The 17,376-nt window shown below is 42.2% G+C and overlaps 1 pseudogene; it reads left to right on the top strand.

The window, feature by feature from the left end:
* LOC147464673 (uncharacterized) overlaps positions 1–15,925 on the top strand; it is a 72,509-nt pseudogene extending 56,584 nt beyond the window's left edge.
* The last annotated feature ends 1,451 nt before the right edge of the window (positions 15,926–17,376 follow it).

Genomic DNA, 17,376 nt, shown 5'->3' with positions numbered 1-17,376 from the left:
TGCTTGGCCACGAGTGATCTGTTTTGGCGAATGGAGTCATGTACACGTTAGAGTCGTGTGTGTACCTTAACGCATGTTCTGACCATTCAGTGTGACTGCATTGTACGTTCTCATCCATGGAACTCCCAAGCATATTGATTCTCTGATTTCTCCGTCTTTCATTACGAAAAATTGATGAGGACAACTATTTCCATCAAGATTGATTGGTAAGTTTACTATCCCCAATGTTGGCATTGTTGCACCGTTTGCTGCTTGTAGATCACGTGTGGATTGTACGAGGGGTTCATCTGTGAGCATCTTGTAAGTGGAGAAGTTAACCGCATTGACTCTTGCTCCTGTGTCAATCAATGCTCGTTGATATCTGCCATGCGAGAGTCTGACATTGATGCGAACATTGATTTCTGTTTCCCATTGCTCATCAGTTTGAAGTATAGACAAAGGAATTTGAGCCGTGTTTGCTGGTTGAGGAAGTCTTTATTGGTGTAAGGTTTGTATTCGTTTTAAAATCCTAATTTTGGCCTCCTCCTGCGCTTGAGCTTTTGTTTCCTTTGCTTTGTTCTTGTGCTCCTTTGCAGCGTGTATTTTGGCAAGCATCTCTGTGGTGAGTGATATGTTGTATTTCTTTAGTCTGCAACCACTAATCCAGTTAGGCATTTCCTCTCCCTCTAATGTCGCAAGTTTAATGGCACCGCTAGATGATATGTCATGAATCACATAGGTTCCATTTCCTCGTTTTTTGAGTTTCCGGGAATGTTGTTTCAGGGTATACATTAAGACGTAATCCCTAGTAGAAAATTCCTTGCTGATAACATGTTGATTAAAGAATGATTTCATGTTTCTCTTTTGCACGTAGATTGATGCAACGGCTCTCAATCTAGTTTCATCCAGTTTTTCCAGGACATCTACCTGATTGGATAATTCATGGCCCGTCCATTCTAATGGTTTAGCGACTCGAATCATGGGGATAAGGAATTCAAGTGGCAAAATTGCTTGAATTCCATAAACCATGTTGAACGGAGTCATTCCGATCGATGTTTTGTAAGCTACTCTATATGCCCATAAAGCTGAATGCAACTTTTGATCCCAGTCAGCTCTTGATTCGCCAACAATTTTGGTGAGAATTGTCACCAAAATCTTATTCGTACTTTCGGCTTGGCCGTTCGCTTGTGGGTGGTAGGGAGCAGATTTCCTGTGAATTACCATGAATTCATCCAATAGGAATTCGATCACTTCATTGATGAAGTGAGTTCCTCTATCGCTCACTAGCTCAATTGGTAAGCCATATATGGTGAAAATGTTCTCATACAAAAACTGTGCTGTCATTTTTGCATCATTTCTGGTTATTGCTTTGGCTTCCACCCATTTTTTAGATAATCTGTTGCCACAATAATGTATTGAGCATGTGTTTTATATCCCGGAGACGCTATCGGTCCTACAAAATCTATTCCCCATTTCGTAAACGCTCTTGCCCCCATCATTGGCCTTAAGGGCATATCATCTCGTGCTCTAGGAATTTTTGTTTTCTAGCAATCGTCACATCGTTTCACAAACTCTTCAGCGTCATGAATAGTGTAGTCCACGATATTCCTGTAATAAGAATTTCTTTGGCCGTTTTGTCAGTTGAGAAATGTCCACCAGCTTGTCCACCGTGTGCTTGCTCTAATATAGGAATATATTCTTCTTCAGTTGTGCACATTCGCAATTGATTGTCTTTTCCCCTCTTGTAAAGAGTGTCCTCAATCAGTACATAGTTTTCTGCCTCTTTCGTGATCGTTTTGATTCGTGATCTACTCATCCCTTCAGGCAATATCCTGGTGGTGAGGTATTCCACAATGTAGTTACTCCATCGGGGTGTGACAGATAATCTGAATAGAGTCGCGTGCTCTATTGTCTTTTGAAGCATGCATTTAGCGTAAGATTTGACATGCATATGAACACTATGTCACACTTTTGGCCAATACACACCCATTCTCATCAATCTCTGATACATCTGTGCATGCCCATTGTGAATCCCCGTTGTTTGTACGTGAGCTTGGTTTAGGTACATTTCCCGTTCACTCGATTCAACACAAAGCCTAAGGATTTGATCCAATCCTTGTTTGTATAGCCTGCCCGCCAACATTACCAATGATCTGGATGTTGCAATGGTAGATGGTTTTCTTGTCACATTCAATGACCCGATAGTCAGCAAAGGAATTACATCCTCGCTTCATCTTGGAACCATTTCTATGTTGAAAAGATATGCATCTGGCAAATCATCATCAACTCCTACAGGGTTTTCTCCATGCATCATTCTAGATAAATGATCCGCTCTTTGGTGTGTAGTTCCTTTTTTGACTACTCAAGCAATATGATGAACCATCGAACAATTATCCCCGTACTACAAGGTTTGTTTACTAAGTACAACAGTGCTTGGTGATCAACAAAGAATACAAATTTATTGGAAAGTAAGTAGTGTCTAAACTTTTTTACCGCATAGACCATACCCAATTCCTCCCTCTCCGTTGTCTTGTAATTCTTCTCTGCATTGTTCAGTTGTCTACTGGAGTAACTTATTGGAAAATCCATGTTGTTCTCTCCAGGTTGTGCAAGTATGCATCCTATTGCATATGCTGATGCATCTACGTGGATGTGAAATATCCTTTCCCAATCCGGAGCCTTCAAAATTGGAGCGGAAATTAACCTCTGCTTCAAAGTTTGAAAAGCTTCCTCGCACTCCTCTGTCCACTCAAATTTAGTTATCAGCGCGTAAAGTGGTTTTGCAATTATAGCGTATGAGTACATAAATCTGTGATAATATCCACAATGGCTCATAATACATGTACCTCTTTCACCTTTACTAGTTGTGGTAGATCAACAATGACGGTGATCTTCTCCATGTCTGTCGAAATACCATTTTTGGAAACTATATGTCCCAATATTTTGCCCTGTCTTACCATGAAGACACATTTCTCTGGATTCAGGAAAATCCGATACAATCTATATTTTTCGAACACCTTGGTCAAGTGCTCTATGTGCTCCAATCTGATAAGAGAGTGAACACACAGGTCATCCATGTAAATTTCTAAGAATTGTTTTAGATATTCTTTAAAAGCATGACCCATCAGCCTTTGAAATGTGGCTGGTGCATTTGTTAAGCCAAAATCCATTACCCAGAATGCAAAAATACCTCATTCAGTTACGAAAGCCGTTTTGTGTTGATCCTCTGGCTTTATTGAGAGTTGGTTGTAACCCGAAAAGCCATCTAAGAAGCTATAAGCCTCTTTGACTGCCACCCTTTCTATTGCATGATCAGTAATGGGTAGGGGATAGTTGTCCGAAATCGTAGCCGCATTTACTTTCTTGAGATTGACGCACACTCTTAACTTTCCGTTTTTCTTCGGGACCACCACAATCGGTGAAACCCAATCGGTGTGCTCAATTTCGTAAATAAACTCTGCCTCCTTAAGTTTATCTATCTCCTCCTTGATCTTTTTCGCAAACGTTTCATTGTAAGTATAGGGACGTTGTCTTCTGGGTTTGGTGTCGTTCTTAAGGGATATTGTGTGTTGACAGATACTTGGATCCACCCCCTTAAGATCTTTGTATGACCATGCAAACACATCTCTATATTGTTTAAGAATAGCTACCAAAAGCTTTTCCTCTTCTTCAGTAAGATCCGTGGAAATATATAAAGGTTTTGGATCTTCTCCTGGACCCGCTAGATCTATTCGTTTGGATTTTTCAGGACTGTCGTATGATGTACCCGGTTTCCTTCAATTCTCTCATTGGTTGTTACACTATGATTTTCCTATCTTGTATGGTATATTTCTTATAATGGGACGGTGCATCCATCTTGTCAGAATTCGTGTCCTCATTTGTTTCAAAGTCAGCCGTCCATATGTCTCTGAGGGTTTGCTTGAGCTTATTGTACTCTGTTTTCCTCTCTGTTTTGGTCATTCCAGACTTTGTTTTCCCCCCTTTCTTTGACTTAGTCGTTTGCTTCTCGTGTCTGTTCTTCTTGTTGTTTTTTCGCGGTTTAGTTTTGATAAACCGGCTAGTGACCTGCGTCTTTGACACAATCCTCAGCTTTGACAAGCTTTAGATATCCCGTTCTGTCATTGACAAGAGGCATCGGATTATGCTTATTCGCCCTTGATTTTCTAGTTCTTTTGGATTTATACCGCTCCAGTCGACCAGGTTTTTGGTTATGAAACTCGTAAAACCTGTCTTGTCTCAACCTATATTTCCTATTGGTCTCTGATGCTCTTGATCTTTCATCATCAACCTCTATCAGTTGGATTTCGTTGTCCAGTGTGATGGAAGGTCACAGCATAGTGAATCCGTGAATTCCTCCTCTGTTCGATTCCTATCGTTCACTACAGATATCTCATCAATTATTCTTTTACACTTGGTCTCACGTGGAGGTTCTTCTTGTTCCTTGCTCTCAGATCCTAACTCAAGGATGACGCTAGCCATTTGCAACGTTACTAGGTCGTATCCTTCTTCGTCACAAAATTTCGTAGGTGTACATTCGTTAACACATATGTCCAAGGTTGACAATATTTGAGTCCACCCGAATGGCTCAAATAAATTTTCCGGGAAAGGTTCTAGGAAATAAGCTTCGTCTTCTACGGATCTTTCCAAAACGCATTCGTCCTTGATTATTTCTCCACAATCAAATGCTCCACACATCCAGACATGCGCTTTCGTTTGCATCCATGCAGGTATTTCTTTTTCATTTATAGTGGTTGAATTAAATTCTTGCACTGGTGTTTTTGCAACGTCTCTATAGCTGTGATCCTTCATGTTGATCTTCGTTATTAGCTCTTTGTGCCTTAGGTAGATTTGGTCGTACCCCCAATCTTGTATCATTTTGAGTTGACGCATAAAAGGTCGTCCCAAAATAATGTCGAAGTTGTTCGTTTTCCCAAAATCCACCACAGCAAAGGTGTGCTCATAGTTAATTCCACATGAAGTTACAACTATTTGGTCTAGGATTCCCAATGGTCTCTCTACATACCCATCTGCGAGTTGCAGTTTCATTCTCGTTTTCTTGAGAGCTGGACGGCCCCACTTCTCCCAGATTTGCTTGGTAGCAATCGCCACTCCTGCTCCACTGTCTAGGATGGCTATCGTTTTATATCCTGATATTCAACAGGTAGGGTTGTATTCTCCTTCTCACCTTCACAGTAATCTCCGACCTTGTTTATGGGCACTGGTCAGGCTTTGGGTTGACTTTCCCGTTTGTTTTCTTCTCCCGTAGGGTTTTTCGAAAGAGGAATCTTTACTCCTTTGTGCTTTAAATGTTTTCCCATGTCTTCCCATAAGTGTGGTCTGACTCTCAAGAGTTCGGACAGTGTGATTGTGCATGTTATAGGTGTCGACAGCATCTCTTGAAGACTTTTTGAGTCAACCATATGTGGAATAGTTCTCGTTTGGGATGGAACTAATCTTATCTCCGATTGTGCCTCATGTTCAATTATAAATGAAGGCAGGGTTTTCAAGGATTGGGCTTTGCTTTCCATCGAAACCTTCGTTCCCGCATCCCCATACAGTGATTGTATATCGTCTGGATAAAATCCGTTATCCAGGTTAATCTCAGGAATTGAAGCAGGCTGTAACGTCGCGCTTCCGTTCTTTCTGTTTCTAATGGTTTTCCATAAGTGTTGGGGCTAGTGTTCTTCAACTTCTGGAATTTGCATTATCGCCATTGACTTAGCGTCATCAGTCGTGTTTGGCACCACTCGATGATGCAGTGACAATATCGTTTCAGGCCTGGGTTCGTTTACTTGTTTTGGTTCATCGATTTTTAGTTTTTCTCGCTCTTTCTGAATCAACACTTCTTGTTCTGGGGTTCTAACCATCTTAGGTTCTATCAACGCCTGGGCTGTTTCAATGAGGTGTTTACACATTTCCAAACGCTTCGTTTCCACTTCTGGTTGAGGATAAGGTAGCCATCTTTGCTCTAAAGTTTGGTTTGTTTTTAACCTTGCTTCGCACGCTTGTAATAGAGCATCTAACGGCTCTAGCACTTTGTCAACCAAGACTGATCCCCCTGAGGACGCTTTCCCGTTTTTTGCAATTCGTTTTGCATGGCAATTTGGTTGTTCAATTTTCTTGTTTTCATCCTGTCTCGTTTCGCCTTCCAGGATTTTCGTTGGGTTCTCACGGATAAACTCTCGTGTTCTGTGGGTATCGGAAACTCGACCTTTTCCTCCACGGACTCGTTTTTCCTTAAGTCCTTGGCTTGGGCTCTGGTTATCACATTGATTTGGATCATGGGATCGGTTTCTGATCCGCTTCTTGCACTTGGTATAACCCCCACAATATTCATAGTCGCTTTTCCCTTGCTGTCCGGATTTTTTGGGCAATCTGGCAATATGTGATTCACACCACATCTGTCACAAAACCCAAAATTTTTCACTCTTTTGCCTTTGAAAGGAAAGTTACGCTCCCAATGATCCGTACTTCCACAGCTACAGCACTGTCCAATTGGAGTTTGATTTTGAGGAGGTGGTCCCATAGGTTGTCCTGCTCTATTAGGATATCCTCTTGGTTTGTAATTCTGGTTCGCAATGAACATTAACGTTCTTTCGTCTACCAAATATTGATCTCTCGAAGGTTGTGCTACATACGTTGGTGGTGCCATACCCTCGCTATTTCCCCACGGTTGATAGGCTTCGTCTGTGTATATTTGTGATTCGGGTTCTGTTGTGTAAGGCTCATTCGGTTCCTCGTAATAAGAAACTTGAAGTGTACTATTTGTTCCTGGTGATGCTTCACAAGGTTGAGCATACCTAATCATGGCCCTATTTTCCTGTGGTAATGGAGGTTGTTGACCCAATATAGGTTGAGGTCTGTCTTCTCCTGCTACCAGATTCATATTTGGTCCAACTTGATATCTTGGAGGAGGTGGTTGGGATGGTCCTGCTGGAGGCCCATACGGTCTTTTCCTCACATAGTTTTTGTTATAAAAACACTCTTCCGTGCTATGATTCGTCCATTTTTGTTCTATGGCGCACCATTTCAGTATTCGTTCATTTGCAACTGGTGCTTTTGGCTGTTGTGGGCACCACGGCGTCGGATGATCCCCCCCACATGTGTCACACTTCCTCGTCTGAGACTGTCTCAACACCGGATTTGATCTCATATGTTGTTGCATTCTCTTCGTTACCTTCTCTATCAATTGATCAGCTGTCGGCATCAAGGATGCCTGGGCATCTTTCTTGGTAGAGGATTCGCTTTTTATCGATGAAGAGCCACTGGTTACTGAATCAGTATCCTCCGACACTTCCCCATATGCTTTGTAGTTATCGACAAGATCTAACGCTTCCCTTGTAACCTGTTGAAACGTGCTACAGGCTTTCAAGTGAAGGTCCTTTTTCAAGGTTTCATTCCTAAGTCCTTCAATGAAGAGCATAGACAATCTCTCGTCCTGCGGTAATTCTCTCCTCAGGCACCTCTCAATGTATTGCTTGAATCTCAAGGTTGCTTCCTTCACTTTTTCATTCTCCCTTTGTTTAAAAGCGTATATCTGTGATACAGTATTATGCTTTATACCCCGTTTTGAGAATTCTTCTGCGAACTCGCACAATAGGTGTTCAATATTCAGACAAGTTTCAGGGTTTAAAGGTTAAAACCAGGTTAAGGCCGTCCCTTCCAAGGTTAGCCCGAATCCCTCGTATTGAGTGTGGAAATTAGTGATCTTTTCTGCTCTTAGGACTTGCTTGAAGAGCGATACATGGGCATATGGATCCCCCTATCCGCTATACTTCTTTGGCATGCACTTTGCTACTTGGGATGGTTTGATCCGTCTATGGCAGCGGTCAATCTCATTGCTCCCATGTCTCGACTTAATCGTTCTCGTGCATCACGGAGGTCGTAGGTTGCTCTCGTTGGCTCCCCCGCCCCAAATCTACTACTAGGTGGTAAATGTGATGGGGTGACTGCAATTGTCGGACCTACAGCCGTATGTGTAGAGATAGGAACTGCACTACCTCGATTCGTAGCCATTGATTCTCTGGAATGTAACGTTCCCATGGGGCTTGGCATTGAATAATGAGGTCAACTGAAAGAATGAGCTACATGAGTCCACCCTCCACCTGTGGTCAACGGTTCTGGCATGACAGTTGTAGGTGCTGGTCTTAGTGGGCTTGGAGTGACATAATACTGATGAAGTGGTCCCCCAAAGTACGTATATCCTTCCAATTATTTTTTATCGATTGCTGCATATCGTCTTCCATACTTGTCGTATGCTGCAATTTTCGTTTCCGCTCCCTCTATGTAGGTGAAGACATAAAGTCTTTTCCGCTCAGTCATCTCCCCGACGTAGGGTTCCTCACATCTATAATAGAGATCTTGCTCTCCATTATTATACTTGTATAACCCCAAGTAGACATTATCCGTGTTGATTCTCAACGTATCGTTTTCTTACCTTAATCTCACATTAGGTAAGCTCATTGTTGGTGCCTTCTCCTCATGTTCCTCGTCTATTTCGGCTTTTGTGCCCATCAATCCCCACTTGCCTACAATGTTAGGATTCAGGACTATCAAGTACATGATACCCTCGTCATCTAGGTACCTGTCTCCGCTATAGCTTACAGGCACTAAGTCCCTGAACTCACTTGGTCTACCTTCTATTTTCACATAGTAGCGGTCCATACCATCTTTGTATATCTTGGCACCTTGCTTGTTGTCATATTGATACTTGATGAACAATAGCTTTAGTGTGGCCGAGGGGTCTGATGGTCCTGCTGCCATGTTTTTTCTTCCGTTTAGTTTTATTTGTCCCAAGTGTTCTATGAAATACTCGAAAGATATCTCTAAAGAAGTGTCGGAGTTGACTTCTTCAAGGATCGGCTCTAACGATCGCACTATCCCTTGGTTTACACTCTCCTCCGTTGATGCAACACTCGTTTAATCCTCTAAATTTAGGTGTCTGGTGTTGATTTGTTTTTCCGATCTCAAAAACATGAAGAAAGTGTGATTTACTGAGTGAATCCAAACCTCTTACATGGAGATGGAAAGATCTTCCAATTCCTGCGACTGCATGGGTTGTTACTTGATCGGTCTCTGCAAATGAATACACTGGATGGCTATGAGATCACTGTATCATTCCAACTGTCAGCAGATTCAACACTTCAAAATGATCTCAACACAATTTTTCTTGCAGATTATTGACAGTATGTCCAATTTGAGTTTTGAAAACTCCTGGTATCTTGTATAACCTAGGTCTATGAGCAGGTCAAAAATGAGTTGGATCTGGGCCACAGGTACACCGATCGCGATCGTACTTCTGAGCCCAAATTAGATGAAACTTCACCAGCTTGTTCACTAGGCTATTTTAAGACTACCTGCCAGACACTTTTGTATTTGGACTCAAAAAGGTGAAGTTTTTATTGTTTCTTGGTTGGAAGTGCCTGTTTTTCCAAATTTATCAATTTGATTGGATTTTGATGTTTGATTTGGGATTTGAGAGATACCTGGGGTTGTCCTATGTACAGGCTATCCCTTTGTATGGTACCTTCTCAGTTTTGATGTGTTTTGGTCTACTGAAAGTCAATTTCTAAGCCAGTTTAGCAATTTTTGACTTGGATCTGTGTTCAGATGGTTTGACAGGTATTTTGAGGTTTCTGGCTCTAGGTTCTTTAACCTTTTATGTTTGTATACACCTGGGGATCCCACATATGAAATCTGGTCCAAATCTGGCACTTAGATACACCGATCGCGATCGTACTTCTGAGCCCAAATCATACCAAATTTGCCATGCTTGTAGACACTGATGTTTTAAGGCTATCCCCAAAGTCTTTTTGCATTTGGATCACCAAAAGCCAAGATTTTGCACTTTCTAGCTCTGTCAGGCTAGTTTTACCCAAGTGGCCTGATTTCCTTGATTTTTGATGTTTTTGAGTGTGGTTGCTTTAGACAAAGTTGTTTAGAATCTTATCAAGAAGGCACATGTCAAATCTTGTCCAAATCTGACACTGAGGTACACCGATCGCGATCGTAGTACCTGGGCCAAATCTAATGAAATTTTGTCTGCTCCCTCTGACAAGTGTTTCCTAGTGTTTTGTGCTACCACTTTGTGATTTGAATCAATATCAATCCTGTTTGGTCAGATTTTCAGAATTTCAGAGTCTTATGGCTTTTTTGGCCAAAGTTATGGTTTTCTGGTTTCTCGGCTCTGACTTTTGTCCCAAATCTGACTGGAATGTGATTTACTTATCCTACTCCTAAGTACAGAAATGAAAAAACATAAGAAAATGAATCAAACAAAACAAACACGACGGATTTCGGGTGAGATTTCAGTACTCAATCGAATTAAAGAAATTGAAGAGCAAAAATGCTTTAACACACTCACTCACAGCTCCCTAAATCTCCTAAGAGAGGATCTAGCCGGTCCATTGGCTCTAGACTCCACTAAGCTCTAAACCCTTGTCTAGCAGCCTAACTGAGGTGTAAAATGGATTTGTGGATTCATCTTTTTTAAGGAGTCTAACTGCGCACTCGATCACTCATCACCTAAGGTGCATTCCCCGGAAACGGCGCCAATGTTTGCGGGTCACCGCGACTGACGTCCATAGCATAGCTCTCAAGCATCAACATATTTATCAATACAGGGGAAGCGACTCGAATGAAGCATGGGAACTCACTAGGGTGTCAATCCTAATGAAGTGAACTCAAAGAGATGCAACCACTAACTCTATAAGTAAATCAATCGCATTACCACCAAGTAATCTGCCTATGTCCTCCTACACCGTTCTTCAGTCATCACGCCCGTTTACCATGCAAATCATATCGAAATTGCACGAAACTTGAAGGGAAGCTACAGGGGACTATCAAGAATATATCCTATCACTGTCACAGCATTCTGGAGAGGTACAACGATCGCGGTTGTTCCTTCCAAAGTCAGCAAAAACAGCGAACAGGTGATCCTAATGGGTGTTTTAGGGTCCCTAAAGCCCCTCCTAGGGTCAAAACAACATAAAACACGCATATAGACACTCAAAACAACGATTTAAGGCCTCAAACTCGTAGTTGAAAACCTACACCGAATCTTGAATGATTACACTTGAATGAAAGAGCGAGAGGAGAGGAACACAATGCAATAATCAAATCTGAATTTGGATTACCGTAGCCGCAATGGCGAAGATTACAAGGTTGAACAAGAAGGAGCTCTCAAACGTACGCTGTCCTCTGAGTTCTCCATTAAAAGATTATCTTCAAACTTACAAAAAATGACCTTTATAGATTAGGTCTTTACAAAATGGCTTGTCCGGCCATAAGCTCCCAAACCTCTAACTGGCTCTCTAATATACAATTGCTCCCATAAGAATAATCATACATCCTTTGACAATTTCCCAGCTTAGAGATGCTTCTTTACAAAAGAATTTTACAATGGTTTCTCTGAAAAATATGGTCCTTCTGGCAACGGCTGCTTGTTGCTTCGTTCGCCAAACAATGTGTGTGTGTGTGTGTGTGTGTGTGTGTGTGTGTGTGTGTGTGTGTGTGTGTGTGTGTGTGTGTGTGTGTGTGTGTGTGTGTGTGTGTGTGTGTGTGAGAGAGAGAGAGAGAGAGAGAGAGAGAGAGAGAGCACACCTTTAAATAGGCCTCCTCAAGCTGAAAACCGAACCTGCTTGCTATTTGCATCTAGGAGCTACTCCAGTTAAGCATGGCAAGTCCAATTGCCTGCCCACCAAGTGTCCAGTTGGCTTGGTTAATTGGCTCTCACACTTAGTTGCAAGCTTGGAAACTCTCCCAAGACTCCCACAAGGACAAAAGGCTGGAGTGGCCTGGAACCTGCTCCCACACAGCCTCGAGCCCCCGGTGCCTCCCCGGACAATTTTGGGAAACATTGATCTTAGGCTAAAACGGGTCATACGAGTCGGAATTTGATGCCGAAAATTGCTATAGCAAGCTCTAACTAAGGCATATTGGCCCGAGTACCTGCCATATTTAGCAGCCCCCGGGGTTCGAAAATGTTTTTTTTTTTTAAATTCGGGGTACAGGTGCAGTTTTTCGAGACGATCAAAACGGACGGGTCGGGTGACCAAAAACTTACTATTTTTGGAATTTTTTTACAAAAATTATTTTTATTCACATTTCGAAGCTTTAAAATATTATAAACATCATGGCACTGACAGAATTCAGAAAACTGCTTTAAGTAGTAACTTTTTCCAGTATATTCATTTCAAGGTACAATGGTGCTCTTTTTGATCGGGGTGAGAGACCTTACAGTAATCTTCTTTATTTCCCGATCTAGAATCCTTGAGCTTTCGTAAATAAATTCCTCTGCAAAATACTTCCACCGTGTGGGATATTCTTCTGCCACTTCTTGAACGTGCATTTTAAAATCAGAGTTTAAAACCTCCTCCAAAGCTGCAATCATCCGATCTTTTGGAACATTTCGGCTCTTCATCTTAGCTTCGTAACATGCAATAAAACCTTCTGGATCATATCCCTGAAAATTATAATACTGCTCCCAAACAGCATCAAGTGCTAGCTCTACAGCATCATCAGTCTGCTTTTTTATCTGCATGGCTTTTTCTTCCTGTAGATACCCCTGAACCAATTCCATCATTTTTGGCAAATCTGTAACTGCCAGATTTTTATCAAATCCATTGGCACTGAAATCTTCAATAAACTGCTTTAACTGTTCTGGCATCTCCATCTTTACCTCCCACCCGGGCTTGTTTCGCGTCGGGTTCACCAAAGATGTCTGGGGATATGTGTTCGCTACATGAGCCGGGCAGGCGCCGGGCCTTTGGCTGTGAGAGGTGTGAAAGAGAGAGAATGAGAGAAACACATGCAACTGAATCTGGAAATCACCGTACCCTTCAATTAATTGATTAAAGCTTTGAGTACAACTAAATTCTTAGCCAAGGCGGGTTGTTAACAGCACCGTCACTTGGATCATCTGCTAACTAGGAGTTTAAGCTCCCGTTACAGGATTAACCGGGCCGTTAACGACACCGGACTTAACAAAATTCTTAATCAACCTTCAGACTGTTTTCGGTGATGAGATTCCCTTTTTCGCTTTATCTGTCTCATTTACCTAATTCTGCTCATTGCCTCAATCTTTATGCTTCAATTATTGCCAAATTCTCTGCAAGCTATCTCTATGTAGCATCCTTTGATCGCCTCTGTCGTCCTTTTTATGCTTAATTGAGAGAAAGATTGAGAGAGATCTTTCAACATCCCCCCCGTCTTTCTCAATCTTCACCCCCTTCACAGATTCCTCAGTTTTACTCCTTCACTTCCCTTAAGAGATCTGCCAAACTCGCCCCGATAGCTTAGGGGTTTGTAGTCATCCAAGCTCTTCCTTGCTTAGCTTCAAGAACGAGATCGAAAGAGAGTTTGAGAGAGCTTTGCCTTGGTCAAGCTTGCTTGCTTCGACAAGCTTCTTCTCGACCTACTTGCTTGCCTTGACAATCTTCCTCCCTTGCTTTGCTTGCTTGCCTCGACAAGCTCTTCTCGACCTATATGCTTGCCTCGACAAGCTTCCTCCCTTGCTTTGCTTGCTTTCCTCGACAAGCTCTTCTCAAGCTCCGCTTGCTTGCCTTCTTCCTCCTCGCCTTGGCTTGCCCCTTGTGAAAACGAGAGAGAGAGAGAGAGAGAGAGAGAGAAAGCCTTCGTTGCCGTGTCGTCCCCAACACGAACGAGAGAGAGAGAGAGAGAGCGGGAGAGAGAGAGCATTTCTTTTTCTCCTAATCGAGATCCTCCTCATGCCTCTCTTGCTTCCCCCTCGTAACCCTATATTTTTTTCTCTTTACTCACCCCGTCTCACTTACCCACAACCTGCAACGACGGCGCCGTCGGTGATGTGGCGTGGGAGTCCTATTTATGACGTGGTAGGGCCGGGGTTCGACCAGCATGAAATTCGCCGGGACAAGCTCCGAAAGTGGTCGCCCTGGGCTGCCGAGGAGTTTCCGCTTCACGAGTGTGCCCGTCTGAGCCTCAGGGAAGGCGCTGCGAGCGTCATCTCACCCCCTGCGCCCCTTGCTGTCTGCTTGCCCGCCATGCTTTGCTTTTTATTTTTCCCTTACACACTAAAGCCCTTAGTTTATTAAGTGGGTGGCCAAGGTTGTGGCCCTTGGGCAGCCATTTGAATTGTGAGTATGGGCGGCCATAGACTTTGTAAGGGCATCACATTTAGCATACATGTCAGCCAAATCACTGCCAAGCACGACATCTCTTTCGAGCAGTCCTTGTCAACAGTCTCATCAAGGATTCTCTCCCCTCAGGGTCAATCCCGGAATCAATGCTTTCCATGAGATCACATGAAGCTCTTCAAGCAGTTTTTGTACTTAATGAGACGTACACCACATTTGACGTACATGTAGCTGCTATCAATGCACTGTCGGAGATAATATTTTGGACAAGATTCTCTTCGAGCACTTACTTTGTTGCACTCCAATCGAGCGGACCGAACTGGTACGAAGCCGGCCCCCGGTGAATCTTTAACGCCTAATATCTTGGCGATCGAGACTCCGATCACTGCTCTGAAAAAACCAACGTGCTCCAGAAAATGAGCACTTCAGGCCCATGCATTCATTTTATTTTTGTCACCTCACTTGTAGTTGCCCAATCCGGTACGGATCTGCAATCGACTCAAACTTCAATATGCCATAACTTCTTCACCGTAGCTCCAATTGACGAGACGTAAAGACAGGCCAGTAGAGCTCTTCAAGCACTACAGTTCTAGATCATAAACTCACATCTGTGCTCACTTCAAGCATAGTCATTTCTGGCATCATTAAGGTATCAGTTGGCTTTTTAAAGCCGCATTTGGCATATATTAATCATTAAACTTGGCCTGTTAACAAACCCTGATCATTGACCATTAAATGTGTAGGCTTCAAAGAAGCTTAGCTTGCATTTGTCTGCTCTATTTCTCTACATGGCAGCAGAGCTGCACGATAGCGTATTGAGGGGGTGTATGTCAAGAGAAAAGTGTGGAAAGATGGAGGTACTAGCTTGTGGGCTCTCTATGCAAATGATGCCACTATTGTTGTAAAAGTTGAAAGCTTTGATTGTTGTTTACATGTTTACTGTGAACATAGAATTAAGGAGTTGCTTACTGATAAGGCAGTGATTGAGTTCGCTCCCACTATCGCATTCACTCTTGTGAAGGTTGAGACCTCCAAGGTCCGATGGTGGTGATAGTTATCGTTTAACCATCGCAGATGGCCCTGCATCCAGTGATAGAGCAAGTGTGAGTCATCAATTTGATCAATTTTTCCTTGATATCTTAAGGCTTATCTCTAATATGGATTATTTGTGTAGTTGCTATTTGTTCCGTCCAGGTGTGGCAATTATCATCTCATGGTTGATGCTTTGAAAACCAAGGGTTCTTTTTCATGTGTTGCGCACAACATCAACGTCTTCAAAGCAGCATCAATCATATTATTTGTGGTGGACGCAACTCTTATTTGTGCATTGCCAAAAAATTTAAAGAGTGTTTTCTCGTAGCATCTCTCAAAACAAGTCACTAGTATGGGATTTGGGAAGAAGGTAATCTACTTTAACTAGATCTATTTGCGTGAGCATTGCTTGCAAGTTTTAATCTCATAATTGTTTGTAGGTCTTTGGAACTTTGGAGATGGTTAACATCAACAGTTTGGAGGTGGAATATGTGTGTGACTTGCAAAGGCAGAAATGTTAGTCGTCAAATTTGCAACCCTTTTGTTACTCGTGTGGAAAGCGTGTGCAGATTGTGAAGTTGCCTTCTCTTCAAGCTAAAATCTGTTTGCAAAATGGAGAAGCTGTACAAGTAATTCTGCAAGGAAATATCGTGGATGTAGTTCTAAATTTTCCCAAGCCTTTTCTCAGCCTTTTTGATGAGAATTTGTTAGACTTGAAATCATCTCTTGTTGCCTTTAGCAAAGTTGGAACATACTCTATAGACAAGCACGGTTTTGTGATTGATTACAAGGCACCCTAAATTGTATCTTTCCTCCTAACCTTTTGCTTGAAGAACGGTAGTATGGTTGCCTATCCTTCATCCTTTTTTGTAAATGACAAAAAGCTTTATGTTTTGCCAAATTTTTTGTCTACATATAATAGTAACGATGATGTTTTGCAAGCTTTGATTTGTCTCTTCAATTGTTCTATGTCTCTCATTGAATTGGAAAAACATCTTCTTGACCTTATAATGCTTGACCTTGCTAACAATAAAAATGAAACACGAGCTGTATGGATTGCACCATGGACAAATAGTGTTGTTGATAGCACGCATTGCATGACCACTTGAACACTTTGATACATACACAAGGAACATCTCGGCTCTTGAGCATGCACTTGGTTATCTTGTTTTGCCAACAATTTAATGTGACATGTGTTGTCCATGTCTTCCAAAATAAGAAGTTTATCAAATTTGTTTTTTGTGGAGGCATAAGCATAGAATCCACATCTGCAATACCTTCACTTGCTTCCATTATTTTCGAACCAAAATGTGTATGGCTTCCTATGTCGTCAAAGCATTTTAAACAGCCACGTTGTGTTTGGAGCAAAGATGACATTGCTTGCTTGACCACGTTGATTAATGAGAATCCATTTGCAAGTGCTAAAGATATTTTTTAGCTCTTTCAAGCGTCCTATCCTTCTTCATTCTCAAGCAAGAAAATTTTAACTAAGGTTTATAAAATGTGGAAAGACCCGAGTTTACAACCAAGCAGTGACATGAGGGTGTCAAAATCACGAACAACTCTTTACGCAAGAAAAATTCTAGATGTTCCATGCTATCCATGTGCCTCTTGCAATGGTTTGTTTTTTCGTAAGAATTTGAGGCTATTATCAGACGGTGACTTGCTTCTCTTGAAGGAGTTGAGAGTCCTTGTCACTACTTCGCACATGGAATCTAATGCATGTGTTGCTTGCAAGCGGGCATTGAAATGTCAACAAATTCCACCTTTTTGCATGCAAGGGCTGCTAGTTTTCAATCGAAGTATGGAGAGTGTTTCGCAATTGAATGCTATAGAGCGCCGTCTTGTGTCTCTTAGAATTCCATTTTCCCAAATAAGAGAACTTACTTATGAGGGGAAATATGGGTTGCGAGGAAGCATTATCAACGTTATGGCAGATTTGTCTAGGGTGCAAACTGTATTGCCTCGCTTCGTAGACGATCAAGCTACTCTCCTTGTGGAGATCAAGTGAAAATTAGAATATGATCATGCATACCTAAGTGGAGCTGTCCGGCCCGCATTTGTGCTACGAGAATGGCATCAACTTGTGCTTAATCCATTGTATCTTGAAAATGGTGCCATTCTCGTAGATGACCAAGAACCATCTGACACTCTTTTCCATGGCCTTTACACTTCTCAGCAAGTTGTAGATCACAATGCACAAGCCAAGAGTATTGCACCTTGAGAGGGGTTTGCACCATTGAGCCTTTTT

This window comes from Adiantum capillus-veneris, chromosome 1 (genome assembly GCF_014529385.1).
Source record: "Adiantum capillus-veneris isolate H3 chromosome 1, ASM1452938v2, whole genome shotgun sequence".
NCBI lineage: Eukaryota > Viridiplantae > Streptophyta > Polypodiopsida > Polypodiales > Pteridaceae > Adiantum > Adiantum capillus-veneris.
This window is presented reverse-complemented; position numbering and strand designations above follow the sequence as displayed.